Genomic DNA, 18,441 nt, shown 5'->3' with positions numbered 1-18,441 from the left:
CAACTAGAGAGCCTTATACCTAGCTAACTCTGATGTGATCCCCATCACCACATATTACTGCCCAAACACTATTGAGTGTAATCCCTGTGCACAGAGCTAAGATTAATCCCCGAGAATTGCCAGTGGGGTATTCAAACTCCTACACTCACCCTGCCAAACAACTACAGAAAGTTACAGAAACAAACTAGTCTACTTGGAGGATATAATCAGTGAGTTTAAAGAAAGCAATACATACAGGTGTTTCAGGAGGAAGATGAGATTTATAAGATGTAAACATGTATTTTAATTAAAAGTAAATATATTAGCTCAGTAATAGAGTGTGTGCCTAATATGTTTGAGGTTCTAGGTTCGATCCCTAGTGCTGCCTCACATTGCTGAGTGCAATTCACCATCTCCACACACCTGCAGCACTATTGATGTGCTCTCCTACACAACTAGTAAAAAATATCCAGGACTGTGACCAAAAACAATAGAATCCCTTTCTAAATCGAATCAATGTTTTTATTTTTTAATTTTTAGGCTATTATGTGGATGTTCTTCGGCTTTCTCATGACACTGCTCAGAGACACCATGTCCCTGCTTCCGTCAATGGTAGGGCAACATATGGTATGCAAGTGATAGAAATCTGGCCAACCCATATTCAATGCAAATAATGCCCTACTAATTCTACCATCACTCCAGCCCCTCCACTCTATTTTTAATTCCTGTTTATTATAAACCATTTCTTGGAATCATTCTTACTTCTTTGGCTATATAGCATGGCTTATTTCTGGCTTATTTCATGGCAATATAACATTATTATTTTCAAGACCTTGTAAAATTCCTAATAAAATTAATATAGAATAAATTAATCATCTAAAATCTCCAGAAATTTGAAAACAGTCAAAGCTTAGGAATGAATTCATGTTTATCCAGTACTATTGAGATAACATGATTCTAGTAGATAGACAATTGCTACACCTAACATAGTAGGTGATAGTTCAATTATTGAACAATTATTTTTCAAGTTTGACTAAAGTTTGCCATAAGAATAATCAGGTCATGGATCAGAACAATAGTGTAGCTGTTAGGGTACTTGCCTTGCACATGACTGACACAGGCATGATTCCTAGCATTTTATATTGTCTCCCATGTACCGCCAGCAGTGATCTCTGAACCAAGAGCTCAAAGTACTAAGAACAACAAATGGTTTGAACCCCAAAACAAAACAAAAGAAACAAAAAATAACAAACTCAAATTCTAGAACACATACCTAGAGAGTGCAATGCCCTGAATTCTTTCACTAGCACTGTATGACCCCCTGAGTTTGATAGGTATGGTACCTTTTGTTTTGTTTTGTTTTGTTTTGTTTTGTTTTTGGGCCACACCTGGCTGTGCTCAGGGGTTACTCCTGACTGTCTGCTCAGAAATAGCTCCTGGCAGGCACGGGGGACCATATGGGACACCAGGATTCGAACCAACCACCTTTGGTCCTGGATCAACTGCTTGCAAGGCAAAAGCCGCTGTGCTATCTCTCTGGGCCCCCAAGGTATGGTACCTTTTTTAAAAAATAAAAAATACAAAGAAAAAAATGGTAACCCTTTTTATCTTATTTAATATTCATCAAACTACTTATCCAATATTCCTGATTTATCAAGTATTGGGAATAGAATTATAAGATGTTCCCATTATCTTAAACAATAATAAATGGGGCTGGAGAGATAGCATGGAGGTAAAAGCATTTGCCTTGCATGCAGAAGGACGGTGGTTCGAATCCCAGCATCCCATATGGTCCCCCAAGCCTGCCAGGAGCGATTTCTGAGCGATGCCGGGTGTGACCCAAAAACAAAAACAAAAAACAAACAAAAAAAACAATAATAAATACTACTTATTGAAGGATCTACATCTATAAAAAGCATTCAACATAAATTGTTATGGGCTTTTTTAAGTACAACTGATATTCTATGTTTTAGATTATAGTAGCCATTTACTGCATGTTGTTCAAGACACCTATATTATTGATAATTGTGCCACTAACTGCATTTTAATGAAATGGGACTGTTGTATTTATTTGGCAGAGGAAACTGAGTCTAAGTAATTTGTGCAAAACTATAACTAAAAAGTAATTAAACCTTAATTTAAATATAAGGCTAACTGGCTCTAATATCCATAGTACAGATCCATGATTACCTTGGTTATACTTGACATGGGGAATAAAATAAAAACATTAATTAAAAATGATTAAATGAACATTTTGTGTCATAACACCAGCTCTTTTGAACTCAACTTAAGCAAATACATTGCTAGCATTATAAAAACAACCCAAATCAACTTTTACTAAATCATAAGCCACTGGCAGCTTCACCAAAAATCAATGTCATTTACATCATGTAAGTCATAAAGCCAGTTTACTAAATTGGTTTAATCAAGCCATTTGTAATAATACACTTTGATAACATTCCTAAGGAATAAATAAATACAAGGTACTAGTGAGAACAAATTGCAGAACCAAATTGCCTGACAGGTTTTTTTTTTTTTAGCCTCCAGCATGTTACTTAAACCTCAGTTTACTTACCTATCAACTGGAGATTTTATTTGTACCTGCTTGAAAAAATTATAGAAGGAGTAAAGAAGATAATCTCTACAAAACAGTTGGTACAGGACATAGTTAATGAGTGACAGTATCTTTTAAAAAAATTGATTGATAAATCCTTTTAATAACTCTCTCTACCAAGACCAAAATAATAGATAGCCTGGACTTGAGTAAGATTCTTACACCTGTGATAGGGTACATTTATAAGTAAAACTGTGAAATTTCTAACTATTGCCCTTGATATGCTCAGTAAATTTTAAACAACATAGTAAAATGCAAGGTTGTCTTTCTAAATGACATTTCCAACCTGACACAAAAAATTAGAAATCAAACCAGTTTTTTCATGCTAAATAGAATAGTCAGTTCCATCCAAAGCTTCATTACAAAATTGTTCAGCAGTACAATTTTTTAAATATGCTGGAAGCTGTCCTTCATGACTACTTGATTCAGTCATGACAACTAGATTAATTATCCTGCTGAAGGTAGATGAATAGTATTTTGCAAACTTAGGTTTAAAGGACTGGGAGGGTGACATCCTCTAAGATTCCTATTTACAGTTGGCTAACTTGGTCAGATCAACTTGTTTCAAAACCAGCCACAGACTAATTATACCATAAATGCAGGCAAGCATTCATTAAAAAAAGTAAATAAAATGTTATTATTTAAATCTGGCAGGTTTGAGAGTCAATTTTCAGATAATACAAAATTATTTGAACAATTACTCTACTCTTAACCTTGTGGTTAGATCTCATTCTGCCTGTTTCTGACACTTTTTGAAGTCTAATGAATAAATAGGGATAGAGAGGTAGTACAAGGATCAAGGGACTTGCTTACACTGGGCTGACCTAGGTCAGTTTGCCTCTACAGAAGATCCCTAAAGCCTGGACCAGAGTGATCCTGAGCACAGAGCCAGAGGTAAACCCTGAGTACTGTCAGGTGTAGTCCCCAAATCCAAAAACTTAAAATAAAGTTCAGATTAATAAACTCTACTGGGAATTATCTTTCTTTCATATAATTTTTGAGTTAAAGAATAAAAATTTACTAAATAGTTTTGTCAGTGAAGAAACTTAAAGAACTATGTATGTAACATTTGCAGGTACTATGCCATTTAGATTTCAACCATACTGGTTAAAACTAATTTTCATTACACATACACATAAATGACACATATAAGACAAAATCTTGTAAAATCGAATTATTACTTTGTCAAAAGTAACAATTAAAATGATTTAGGACTTCCTTTTTATCTTGAAAGTGTTTATTTGTACATTTATTAGTATAAAAGATGATTTAGATAGCTTTATCATTCCTAAGTGTTTTATTTACTTTCACTGCTTTGTAAGGCTTCTTTTTCCTTTTTTTTCTCTAGAGAATCAAGTACAGTTTTTTGGTATGTTCAGCTCACTATAATAGTATTAATGAAATATTTGCTGCAAAGACCACTTGCTATTATTCTGGAGGTACTTCTATGAATAGGAATATTACACTGGTAAGATGTGATAGGCCTCTTTTTGAGGCCCAGTTTAAATCCATCCTCCCAATGAAAATGACTACTCTCCTACCTTAAAAGACATCATCATCATCATCTAATTACATAAAGTACATTTTCCACTTATTTTTTATTTTCTTTTTTTAAACTTTATTTATTGATTGATTAATTGGTTGGTTTGGGGGCCACACCCAGCGGGCTCAGGGGATACTCCTGGCTCTGCACTCAGAAATTGCCCCTGGCAGGCTGAAAGACTCTATGGGATTCTGGGAATCAAATCAGGTCCTTCCTGGGTCTGCCGCATGCAAGGCAAATGCCCTACCACTGTGTTATCTCTCTGGTCCCTATTTTTTATTTTCTATGTTTATTATTTCCCACTTTTATTATTCACTATTATTCATTATTTGTTCATTTATATATTTATTCACCTATTCATCCAGTCATCCTTTAATAAGAATTTCCTATATCTATTTTACTTTGTAAGTCCTTGTGCAAAAATCTGGTGAAATAAAGGTCAGTAAGAAATCCAACTTTTGGCTTTAAGATTAAAAATTTGGGTGAGTAAATATATGTGTACAATGTTAAATTATCTTATGTGATATTTGCTTTATAATCTGAGTAGTATATGTAATGCAAGAGGAGTCAGAAGTAAAAAACAATGGTTTTCTGACAAAATCAAAGAAAGCTTTGAGAGGAGGAAACAGGGATTAAGTCTTAGAGGATACATAACAACTAGACTTATGTAGAATAAGGTTTATAGAGATAAATTTGCAAAGGACATTTTATGTCATAAAGAGGAGAGAAGCCCATTTGCTTCTGGCTGCCCACAACAGCCATTATGCCTGTTCCTTGCAGACCACCCTACAACAGGAGGCTATAATAACTGAGCCAATTTAGCAAAAACTTAATCACTGTATCTTGTCATCTCTTGATATGCATTTTCTTAACACTCAGAAGGTTTCTTACCTTAAGTATGTATCTCAAAGTTCATGCCTTCATTTTCCCCTTCCTCAGCAAAGATGTTGGGAATTGCCTTTTTCCTATAAAATTTTTTTTCATCTTTTGCTAACTCTTACTTCAAACTTAAATTTTTTTCCTCTACTGAGAATCATCTACCTGTCAAAATATTATAAAACTGGGACTTGTATCTGAGGAATAGGGAATGATAGGTAGAAACCTTTTTTTCTTGGGGCAGTCCTAAATTTTTAACTCTAAAAAAATAAGGTTTCTTTCTTACAGGTGTCCTTTCTTTTTTGAATAGCAGTGATATTTTATTTTGGCTTATTATGAGCTAAAGAGGGAAGGTCATATTCTGCCTAGAGAAAGTACTAAGAAGTCGTAAAAAAGCATGGGAATTTTCCAAAGTGAACACATTTTATTGCTGTTTTATCTGTTGACCCAGATGCATTGCTTCTTAGGAATTATTTTCTTAGAATCATCAAACCTTTCTCTGCTGATACTTAAACACAAATATAAGTTTCTAAGTACTATTCCAGAAATAAACCTGTAAAATAACTAGAAGTTAATACTCCAAATATTATAGTGTCAAAATGCCTCTCCAAAAGAGTTGCCCTATTTAGACAGAATAGCTTTATGTAAAGGAGACAGAAAAAATGGTTTATGAAATAGAATGTTGATTAACATATAATTATTGATCAGTCCTTCTGGAAAAACCTAAATCGTAGGTGTGACATAACTCAACAATCATGGTTTTCTAAAAGATGCATGCAATGCTTTATACAAAGGTACCTTGGTTAAGGCTGAGCTGAAACTCAGAATCCTTGGTGTATCTGAGCACTTAATTTGATCTCTAGCACTTCAAAATTATATAGGTATCTTGATTAATCAAAAGGCTCAATATGCTAGAGTAATTCTGAAAATCACCTCTGGAGAGGATATGGAGTCAGGCAAAAAATCCTGAAGGGGATGACTCAAATTCTAGCTTGAAGATCCTGAACCACTAGTGCCCAGGGCCTCCTGGAAGCCTAGACATAAATAGATTTTGGGTAAATTATAACTAGGTAGCAAAGAATTTTTTTCTCCTTGCCCTCGAGAATTCAAAAGTGATTCTCCTCTGAGATATAGACATCCTCTGTGGAGGGACCAACAGCCAACATATTGGTGCCATTGTAGAAGACGTAGCTGCTTGGGGAGTTGATTTAAGTGGGTAGAATGGGGGAATAAAGTGAAGGAGTTGTAAAGGACAATTTGTAGGGAAGTTAGGCTGAAGCATAAAAGAAGGTTTTGTTGCCAGAAAATTCTGAAGGAAATAGAATACTGAAGAAATTTACAGTGGACTGAATGTTTATGGCTTGGAAAAGAAAAATTTGTGAGAGGGCATGACATAATTGTGATGAGAACTTATTATCAGTGTGGTAGGCTAATTTCCACATGAAGTTAAATGTTGGAAGGTGTTAGTGAGAAAATTGTTTGACCATTTCTTTGACTTCTTGGCTGAAGTCAAATAAACTAGAAATTGCTCCTGGCAGGCTCGGCCATATGGGAAGCCGGGATTCGAACCACTGTCCTGCATGCAGGGCAAATGCCCTACTTCCATGTTATCTTTCTGGTCCCAGAATGGAGATATTTATAGCCAACTACTTAGTCTAGGAAATTTTGGAAGTATGTAAGAAAGTTAGTTGAGACAGAGTAAATCCTATTGCTATGAGGAGAATACCAAGGCAGAAAGTCCCAAATGCAAAACCACTTATTTTATAATAGTATTGGACTGTGGTGTTATTACGTACTTATCTGATTTTCTTTTATTGTAGTAGCTGATCCTTTCCATCTATACTCTGGAGTATCTCCCTTCTAGGACAAAAGACAGTTTTATATAGCTTGAAACTTCCAGAACCTTAACTGTTGTAAGGGTAGAGAGAATATAGTGAAAGAAACTTTAGGGGTTAGTTGTGAGCTAGTGCCACACCTCCATGTCTTGACAAGCAAGTACCTGCTGGTAAACTATTCAACTTTCAGGTTGTTGGCATGTGACTACAATTTTTTACACAATAAGTTTGGAGAACTTACTAACCCTGTCTTAAGGTACTCATGTAGTGGGTCAAGATGGTTGGCTACATCATAGTTAAGTCAATATACAGGAAGTGCCTCAAATATAAGAGCTTAGAAAGACTGAGGTGTAGTTGACCTTTCAGAGTATTCCAAATTCTGAGGACAGTAATAGATCAAAATTCCCTCCAAAAGAAGTTTCCTGGTAGAGAGGTCTCAGAATCTCTTCTACTGCTTTGTCCATTAAATCATTCTAAGGAATGGGTACTCCAGAAATAGCTGTAGGAAAAACTTTTTCTTAAAATGTCATTAAAAACTCCCTAGGTACTATTCACCTTAAACACATACTTTGTTCCCTAAAGTTCCTTTCACAAAACTTTTCCAATGTGTTTCCTTGTAGAAGGGCACCTGTCCACTTCCACCAATTAACAGGACTCAGAGTAGAGGGTCCAGAACAAAACATCAATAAAGGATGAGTAATTTGCATCTCTACTAAGAAATATGCAGTCTAGGGCCAGAGAGATAATATAGAGGGAAGGGTGTGCTTGTTTTGTATGTGGCCAGTCCAGATTCAATTCTCACACTGTATATAGTCTCCCAAGATCTAACAGGACTGAGCCTTCAGCACAGAGAAAAAAGTAAGCCCTGAGCACCATCAGGTGTGACCTATCCCCTCCAAAAATCTAAAAAACATATGATCTTGCTTATGATGGCAATGTTGTTCAAATGAGTACTATCAGCATTCAGATTTTTTTTACTGTCAACATACAGCTTTTTGAGAAGCTGATTGAAGTGTAAATACCCCAGGATAATGAATGGGTTGAGCATCTCCATGGCCTCTGCTGGCACCTCTAGGCTGATGCCTTATCACAACTGCTGGAGCCTTGAGGCCACCACCATGTCACAATCACCATCAGGCCCTGAGGTACTGCCCTGCAACTGCCACCACTGTCACCTAAAGTGCCACTTGTTAAAGTATAAACATAGGCCAGACATTTTGCAAGATGAGCATAGCCACTTAAAATGCTAGCAAATAGAATCCAACAGTTCATCAACAAGGTCATACACCACAACCGAGTAGAGTTTATTCCACAAATGCAAGGAAGGTTTAACATATACAAGTCAATCAGTATGGTACATCATATCAAAAATAAAATATAAAAATAATACAATCATATCAATAGAATCAAAGAAGGCAGTTGACAAATTCCAGCACCCTTTCATGATAAAATCTCTCAAAGGATGGGGACTGAAGGAACTTTTTTCAATATAATCAAGGCCATTTAAAACAAGCCCATTGAAATATTAAATACAATGGGGAAAAATAAAAGCCTTTCCTCTAAGATCTATCCCAAGCCAAGGCTGTCCCATCTCACCACTTCCATTCAATATAGTACTGAAAGTACTTGCCATATCTATCAGGCAAAAAAAATAATAATAATAATCTAGAGTATTCAGAAAAAGTAAGAAAGAAATAAAGCTCTCACTGTTTGCAGATTATTTAATATTATATCTAGAAAATTCTCAAAGACCTTGATATCAAACCTAAAACTGTAAGGTATATAGAAAAAATATAGGAAAAACACTTTATGACATTGAAGCTAAAGGCATCTTCAAGAAGGAAACACCACTGTCCAAACAAGTGAAAGCAGAGATAAATACATGAGACAATATTAATCGATAAACTTCTGCACCTCAAAGGAAATAGTGACTAGGATACAAAGGCCATCCACAAAATGGGAGAAACTATTAACCCCAAACTTATCTGTTAAGGCGCTAATATCCAAGAGAAATAAGGTACTAACAGAACTTAACAAGAAAAACCATCTAAAAAATGAAGAGAAGAAATGAAAGACATTTCTTCAAAGTAGAAATTCAGAAGACCAAAAGACACATGAAAAAAATGTTACATATCACTAATCATCAGAGAGATGCAAATCAAAAAAACAGTGATGTATTATCTCATACCACAGAGACTGACACACATCACAAAGAACAGCTGATGGGAATGCTAGTAGAAAGGAAGTCTCATTTGCTGCTGATGGGAATGCCATCTAGTCCAATCTTTCTCGAAAACAATATAGATATTCCTCAAAAGGTTAGAAATTGGGTTCCCATATGATCCAGCACTACCACTCCTAGGGATATACCCTAGGAACACAAAAATACAATACAAAAATGATCTCTCCATCCCTATGTTTATAGCAGCACTATTTACAATAGCCAGAATATGGCTACAACTCAGGTGCCCAACAACAGAAGAGTGGCTAAATAATCCATAGTACATTTACACAATGGAATACTATGCAGTTATTAGAAAAAATTAGGTTATAAATTTTGCCTATACATGGATGGACATGGAGGCTATTATTACAGAGTGAAATGAGTCAGAAGGAGAGGGATACACAGAGAATAGTCTCACTCATCTGTGAGATATAAGAAAAATAAAAGACAGTATGGCATAATATCCAGAGAGAATAGAGCTGAACACTGGGAAGACCAGGTTATGACATGAAGCTTGCCACAAAGAGCACGGAATGCAGCTAAAGCACTAACCACAATGACAACTATCATAACAATGATAGTGAGGGGGAGAGGCAGAATGTCTTTCTGTTTCCATCACCTCCCCAAAAGTAGAAAAAAAGAAAAGAAGTTGAATTTGTGATGTTACCCATGAAATCTTGCATTGTATTTAAACTTCAAGAGATACAGGGGGCTTCTCTTTAAAGATTTGAGTTGTTAATTTAATGTATAAGTCACGTGAGAGGACCATTTGCATTGGTTATATTTAAATCATTTATTCATAGAGTTATATTTTTCTAACCTTACCCTGCAGTTATTTTATAGTTATCTATTTCCTTCTCATCAAAAATATGCACAAAATATTTTGATGATTGAAAATGTATGCAAAGTAATTTTTTTCAAAAATATTTTTTAAATTGCATTTTACTTAATATTTGACTTTTTTTTTTGTTTTTTTTTGGTTTTGGGGTCACACCCGGCAGCGCTCAGGGGTTACTCCTGGCTCTATGCTCAGCAATTGCTCATGGCAGGCTCGGAGGACCATGTGGGATGCCGGGATTCAAACCACTGTCCTTCTGCATGCAAGGCAAACGCCTTACCTCCATGCTGTCTCTCTGGCCCTGACTGCTTAAATTATTTTTAATTACTTTATTTAAACACCATGGCTACAAGGTTGTTCATGATGCAGTTGTTTTTTTTTTTCAGTTACAAAGTTATTCATGATTGAGTTTCAGTCATAGAAAGTATAACACCTTCAGCAGTGCATATTTCCTGATGCCAATGTCCCCAGTTACCCTCCCACCCCCCACCCCAGGTTTTCCTCCAGCATACTTCTAATGCACACATTTCTTTCTCTCTCTCTCTCTCTCTCTCTCTCTCTCTCTATATATATATATATATATATATATATATATATATATATCCCTTTTAGAACAGTGGTTTGCAATATTATTATTGAAGGGATAGCATGCATATCACTGTCATCTTTCAAGTACAAAGTTATTGTCTGAAAGATAATTTCCAAGTATAGTTATAGTGATCCTTTCTCTTCCCTAACTGCAACCTCTTGCTAGTTTTGGCCAACTTCTTAACATGGACAGAACCTCCCAGCCCTCATCACTATTGTCACTGAATAGCAATACCATACCATCTTTTTTTAATATTTCACAAATGAATGCGACATTTTGTCTTTCCATCTCCCCCTGTCTCATTTCGCTCAGCATAATATTCTCCATATTTATCCTTTGACTTTGATCTGTGTTTGCTCAGGCTATTAAAATATATTTCTTGCATGCTGCAAAACAATGGATTTAATTGTCTGATCCATTTTACTACTCTGTGTCTCTTAATTGGTTCATTTAATCCATTGACATTGAGAGATAATTGTCATGAAACTTGTGACATCTTTTTTATAGACGTTTGTTGCGTTTGTGTTTGCCTTTAAGTACCCCCCTTAAGTTCTTATTTTAAAGTTGGGTTTGAGTCTGTAAAGTTCCTGAGCTATTTATTGTTTATTGTGAAACCATGGATCCTTTCTGCAAAGTTGAGTTAAAATCTGGCTGAGTGAAACTTTTTGGGTGATGCATTGATATTATTGAGTTTTTTTCACTATATCCTACCATTGCCTTTGGGTCTGGAGGTTGATTGTGACAAATCTGCTCTAATATTTTTTTTTGACTCTAAATCTTATGGAGGCTTCTTTGCATGAAACTTTTTATATTGCTATTTCTAATTTTCTATATCTAGTAATTTCATTATAGCTAATCACCTTAAGCACACACCCGTTTTAACACAGAGAGCACACAACCTGCTTTCCCTAACCCTCTATATTCTGCCTTCCCTAAATACAGAAAAACACACCATATTTTAACTCCCTTTCACATACTACCTGAATGGCTTACACGGAGTTCACACCCTACACTCCCTCAATATAACTATTTCTTCCCCACATAAAATAAAGTAAGTTATTCTCCCAAAGTGGCTGATGGATTTTTATGTGTGAGTACTCTACTTACCTGGGATTCTATCTCATCAGTGACTTCTACATCTAGGGATCTGACCATACCGGTGCCATTAGTATTTCATCATTGTGAATATAATAGGATTGGGGTGTTTTTATTTGGGTCTCTTTTAGCTTGTAATGTTTGGGTTTCCAGAATGTGGGTGCATAAACTCTTTAGCTCTGGGATTCTTCATAGGGATTTTCTTGCTGCCTCTCTGGGACCCAATGATTCTTGATGTTGTTTCTGTCAAATTTTTTCCAAGGTTCTATAGTCTGTTTGCTGATTTTGAGGGTTTTTTTTTCCCCCTCAACTTCTCTTTGTTTTTTTTTTTTTAAGGCTGCTTTCCTCTGTTGTATGGAAGTATTATGCATTTCATTTTCCAGCTCACTTATTCTGTTCTCTGCAACAGTTACTCTGTTAGCAAGGCCTTTCAGTGAGGTTTTCAATTTGCCTACCAAGATTTTCAGTTCTGTCATTTCTGTTTGAAGTTTCTTATTTCTACTCTCATATCCTTTTGAGTCTTATTGGTTGTCTATTCTTTGCTTTCTTTAAGTTCCTAGAACATCTTCAAAATTTTCTAAAGTCCTTATCACAGAAGCTGTGTAGGTGTCTGAAACTAATTGGATCTTCAGAACTACGATTTTCATTTACCAAGTGTTGTGGGGTTCTGTGTTGCTTTGGCATTGTGACCTTTGCAGTGTGGTGCTGTTTTTTATGTTGGGGTTGGGGCTCTGACCTTCCGAGCTCTAGCTCGGGAAGGAACTCCTTCCTTCCTGGGAGCCAAGAGGTCCTGCCAGCATGGCGTTTGGCAGCCCTCCGCCATGCCAAGGCCTCTTTAACCAGGCCTAGGAAGGGGTGTGGGACATGGGTCACCCCAGCATCCCTCTACCTCCTTCCTCCGGAACTCCAGGGGCTTTTCCTGGACACATGGCTGGGCAAGCCAAGGAGGTGGGAATAGCAGCACAATGATTCTGGCTTTATGACTTACCAGGGAAGTTTCCTTATTAAACCTGTCCATTGGGAAACCGCCCCGCATGGAAAACAATAACAAATATTTGGATATCATTGTGTTTCATCTGCTTGTCATAATCTGAAGGACGTCCAGGAGCTCGTTTTATTCCTTTACTCCCTCACTCCCATCTCTTGTTACCCCACATTTAACCATTTTTCTGTACTAATGATATTGTTTTGGCCAAGGTGGATTACATATCTTTCACAGTAATTTTTTGGATGGAGTCTGAAGCTTCAGCAGGCAACGCATTACGGCAAGGTTTCATGATGTAGGCTTTTTGGCCAAGATAAGGTGAAGTTGCAACCTCGGCTGCCTTCCACAGCCTTCTCTCTCCTTCCTCCCTGTCCCCAGGGTTATTCCTGGACACCTGCTCAGGGTCCCAGCAAGTGGGTTTCATGGAGGTGCAATTTAAAAGAGTCCCCAGGCTTCCTTGTTCTTGAAAGGGGCTGGGAGGGGACTGGTGAACTTTCATCTTCCAGCAATTAGGAAGCAAACGCCTTTCGGGGAGTCGGAAGCTTCAGCAGGCAACACGGGGAGGACATGGCTCCATTTGCTCTTCGCTTGTCCAAATCACAGACCAAAGTGGTGTCTCAGAAACACCCCCCTCCCTTTTGACTATTTCTAAAACATAAAAGGGACAAGTGTATCTCCTTTGTATATCTTAGATGTATTCCCTTAACATCTATAACTCTTTTTGAACATCCTCATATAGTGACAATTTTGCCCACTGGACTTGTTATTTGATAGTTTGATTTTTCCTTCTTTGAGATCTGTTTTATAAGCAATACTGGTAGAAGAGTATCTGTATAGATTTCAAGTTTGAACCAAGTTATGGGGAATGTTGGATTTTATTCATCGGCCCCCAGATGCACCAACAGTATCTTGTGGCATTGCACATTAAAATGGGAAAATAATACATGCAAATGAGTTCTTATCTAATAGAGATGGGAACACAAATTTGGTTATGTAATTAGGCTTTTTACCCTGAACATTGGCATAATGATTTGACTTAGGCCTCAGAAGAATGGGCATCGCCCACACACACCTGAACAACGGATACCATCTATGGAAACAACCACAATCATCTATATTACCAGGATCCAAGCCTCTACCAGGGAAGACCTACCACTGCTTTGGCATTGACTTACTCCAAAGAGTGATCCCAACACCCAGACGACTCAGCAACAACCTGCTTGCAGGGCAGATTGCTCCGCATTTAATGGTATGCTGAAACTAGAGGATGCTCCACATCAGCCTGACATCGATGAAAGAAATGCACAGAATCCAGAGTATTTAAATATAAGAATCTGATCCCAACAATAGCTGAAGTGTGAAAAAGTTTCACTGGGACCACGGAGAATGACTCGGGTTTGATGGACTGGTATGCCTGGAACCCAGAGTCGGTCTTATGCCAATAAGCTTCTGGGGTGAGGCCTTTTTGTGATCAGGCCAAGGATTTTTTTCCATTTTCTCCATTTTTCTGGACCTATGCAAACAATGGCGATTGCCACTATCACACCTTTACTATATTTTTTTACTCTTATCCTTTAAGGAAAAAAATACAACTTACTGAACTTAAAAAACAAATAACTGTAGTAGAATGCCTGTCTCGAATACAGGCAGAGGATGGGAAGGGGGGAGGGGGTCATGTTACACTGGTAAAGGGGGTGTTTTGGTTATGACTGTAACCCAACTATGATCATGTTATTTAAATAAAAATATATTAAAAAAAAAAGAAATGCATTGTGGTGGAGTTAAGCAGATGCTCTTCTCAAGGTCCACTGCTCTAGAGTGCTTTCCCTAATTAAAGAGGAGCCTGCTTCTGGTTTTTCTGCCTGCCTCAGTTTCTAAGGATTGTGTGGCTGTGTAGTGCTCAGCTTGAAGGGCTGGAAGAGTCCTCCCTTCATTCTGGGTCCTGGTGCTTCTCTTTCCCTAGGAATAATAGTGGTTCAGGGTGAAAATATCTTTTCTGAGCCAGTATTTCTTTCTACCTCCTTTTCTTGAGAATTAACTACTTAACTTCATAAATAGAATTATTTATATTATTTGAGAACCAATCCCAAAATAAAAATGTTTGCTTAAAGAACTTAGGAAGGATGTAGTCTAGAGAAAACCATGGAGAAATATGGGACAAAAACAGTAAAAGTCTTTTTATTTCCCAAAGGAAAGTGCAGTCTCAGACCAATCCTTCTGAACTAAGGAAAGTGAATTAAGCCTAAGAATTACCTTGACAAAAAACAAAACAGGAGTAGGAAATAATTCAGTGATAAAGCTTAATCTCTGACATCATAAAAATTGAACCTAGGTTTAATCTCTCAAACCATAAAAATAACAACAAATTAAATAAAGCCAAGTAGATAAGTGTTCAGAGTCTAGAACTCATCAAATTAGGATTTTTATGACACACATGGATTTTTTTAAGGCACTTTTGTCTCACTGAGCTATTCTGTGGTAAGCAGAGGGCAAAAGGATACCAGGTGCTTCCCATCAGAAATTTTTTTGAGTTAAAAGAAGATAGGAAAAAGGAAAGTAGTAATGGTGGGGAAGAAGAAAGGAAAGAAATGAATTAGAAAGTACATGGAAAGGAGAAGAGAAATCAGAAATAAAAGAGTGAGAATAAAAGAAAGCAAAGTCAAAATGAAAGGTGTGCAAATCTTAATGGTAAATTCATAGTGTCATAAAATATAAAATAGTCTAGGCAAATTCCAGATATATAATCTAAAAACTGCTTTAAATATTCGTGTCTTGCTTGCCACTTAGCAACTCTATCATTAACCTTATTAACCACAGCATTCAGGGAGGCTAAAAGACCTAGATGAGGCAGGAATGAGTACAAATCTTCATCCTTTATTCATATTCTACCCATCATTCTCCCTCTAGATATATCCATGACAACTTAGCCTTCTGGAAGAAGCATATCTAAAGAAATGCTGTCTAAGTCAATTAACACAATGCTGTTAGGTGTTGTGATTGACTCTTTTTTGTCGTTTTCTTTTGCGTGCTTTCTAACTTCTAATTTGGTATCTCATATTGTGTGTCTCCCCCCCCCCATGTCATTAGTGAGAGGTGAGAGATTGTACTTCTGGATGAAATAGGCAGGTGTGTATTTGTTTGATTTCTCAACAGGGGAGAGAACTGTAAAGTAATTTGCATGCTCTGATGCTCGAAGATAACTTAAAAGTTATCTCTGCTTTCCTTGACATTGATGAAACAAGACTATACCCACAGGCAATGGCTCAAGGTCACACTTTGGATTTTTCTTCCTCTTTGATTTCCCTTCATTCGATCCTGGCAAATGCATATGGGTAAAATGAGCTCACTTTGTACTGAATGACCCATCTTAATGAATACTGATGTTGTGTAACTTCTTATATGTGTAGCTCTTTCAGACACTTACATGATAGCCTCTAGTGGATATAGCACGTTAGAATATAATGGGTCTATGAATTCTTTTCTGCTGGTGGAACTAAATATTTCCACAAGCTTTACTGAGATTCTTTTTAAAGGGAAGTAATTCTACATTCTGATAAAGTTCTATGCTTCAAACCTTTTCTTTCTTTATAGCCTCAACCCATTTATCCTGGATTTACTATTTTAATATATATGAAAGGCTCTATTGCATATAAAGATTCCAATTTTTCTAAAACATTTATTTTAAAGCATTTATATAAAGGAAAACTAACAATTAACACCTAAATTTAATTGTATTTATGAAACCCCAAATTAAGAAAAATACTGGCTTTATTTTTCATAAAGTATTTATGTGCACAATAAAAGGAATAACATAAAATAGAGTCTAACTCATATTTTCCAGAAAAAAACCTAGGTTTCTGAATATTTCTAAGATTTTAAAACATGTGCATTCTTATAAATGCATATAAGTGTTATCAGGACATGAGCATTATGTGAAAGCCCTTGACTTCTTCCCCAAACAAAAGAATTTTGTCTATAGATCAGTGTAGGTTAGAGTAGAGTATAAGGGTTTCATCATCATCATCATCATAAATATTATTATTATTATTATTACAGTTTAAATAATGTGAAAAGAATAGTGTTTAAATTTAATTATACGACCCTACACACATGATCAGCAAAATACCTATGACCCTCCTCCACTGTCGTTATGTAATTTCTGGTCTTCCCTACCCCTATTTCTCTCTACCCTGTTTGCTAATTGACAGTTATGATTCTGGTGTATAGAGCTACCTCTCTTTATCATCACTAACTATCACAGATCCTTCATCAATGCTCTTGAGTTATTTTGGTCTACCTTAATGTTGTCCCAATTCCAACTCCATGCCCAAATAGTATTCTCAGGTCTCTAGTTCAATTCTCAGGTTTTACTATTAATTGACATGAGACATAATATATAAGCTTGATTTATTCTTCTATCTACCTCTGATGAGTCGAATTATCTGGTATTTTTTAGGCACACTGGATTTGGCTGCATGAATTCTTTATTTATTTTTGGTTTATGGGTCACACCACGCAGCACTCAGGGGTTACTCCTGGCTCTATGCTCAGAAATCACTCCGGGCAGGCTCAGGGGACCATATGGGATGCTGGGATTTGAACCACTGTCATTCTGTATGCAAGACCTCAATGCTATCTCTCCGGCCCCTGCATGCATTCTTTAGCTCTGGGAGATTTTCTGCAATGATGTCTTTGATTTTTGATTCTTCATGGGGATTTTCTTCCTAGGTCTCTGAGACTCCAAAGATTCTTACTTCGTTTCTGTTGCATTTATAGAAGACTTCTATTTTTGTCTGTTCCCATTTTTTGAGGATTTTTCTCATTGCCTGATCATTTGTATTAAGGTTCTTTTCCCATCTCTTTTGTTATGTGGAATTGTTATGCATCTCATTTTCCAGCTCACTGATTCTCTACTCAGTTTGCTGTTACTCTGTTGGAGAAGCTTTCCAATGAGTTTTCATTTCTCCTACCAACTTTTTCAGTCCTGTTACTTTAGTTTGAAGTTTTCTCATTTCTACTTTCATTTTCTCTTGATTCTTATTTCATTCAGTTTATTCCTTACTTTTTTGAATTTTACCAGCTTCATCAATATTTCTTCTCTAAAGTCCTTGTTTTAGAGGGTAAATAGGTGGTTTGTACTTTTTGGGTTATTAGAGCTACCATCTTCATTCTCTAACATGGTGGAGGCCTGCATTGCTTCCCATTGTCATGTTGCTTTGTGGTGTTTTCGTCATGCTTTCTTGGGATTCATTAACTAGGAGAAGTGTATGGCTACAGGGTAGAGTGAAGTGATTTATACTTCTCTGGCTCTGTCTTTAATGACAGGGGTTGCTTACCTGGTGATACTTCCCAGGAACTGCCAAATAGACTCCCCTTTCTGCCTCAGTCCTTTATGGTAGAGGTTGCTGGCCTACATTTTTTAATCTTAGACAATTATAACTTCCAGAATAATATTAAATTATAGTGCTGTCAGCAATCATCTATGCCTTTTTATTAACTCTAGTTGAACAGTCCCTGATGACTCATTGTTAAGTATGCTGTTTGTTGTTTAGAATAATTTTGCATTTGATTTGCAGCCTGTCTTCTACCTTTAGCAACAAACCCTGCCCCCTAACTGTGTTTCTGGGAATATGACTACTTTGAATCAATCATTAGTATCCATTCGCCAGGACACTACAGAGAGCATAACTCAAGTCTAGAGATAAAAGTACTTCCTTGGATTTTTCAACTTTGTTCTTAAAGGAAATTTTTCTCTAGCTTTTCTAACTAAGTGTGTGAATCTGACATTGCTACTGGCATATTTCATGCAAGATATTGCATGAAAAGTTGGGGGAGGAAAAGAAAGAAAAGTGGAAGACAGAAT

The sequence above is a fragment of the Suncus etruscus genome, chromosome 11 (assembly GCF_024139225.1).
Source record: "Suncus etruscus isolate mSunEtr1 chromosome 11, mSunEtr1.pri.cur, whole genome shotgun sequence".
In the NCBI taxonomy this organism is placed as follows: domain Eukaryota; kingdom Metazoa; phylum Chordata; class Mammalia; order Eulipotyphla; family Soricidae; genus Suncus; species Suncus etruscus.
This window is presented reverse-complemented; position numbering follows the sequence as displayed.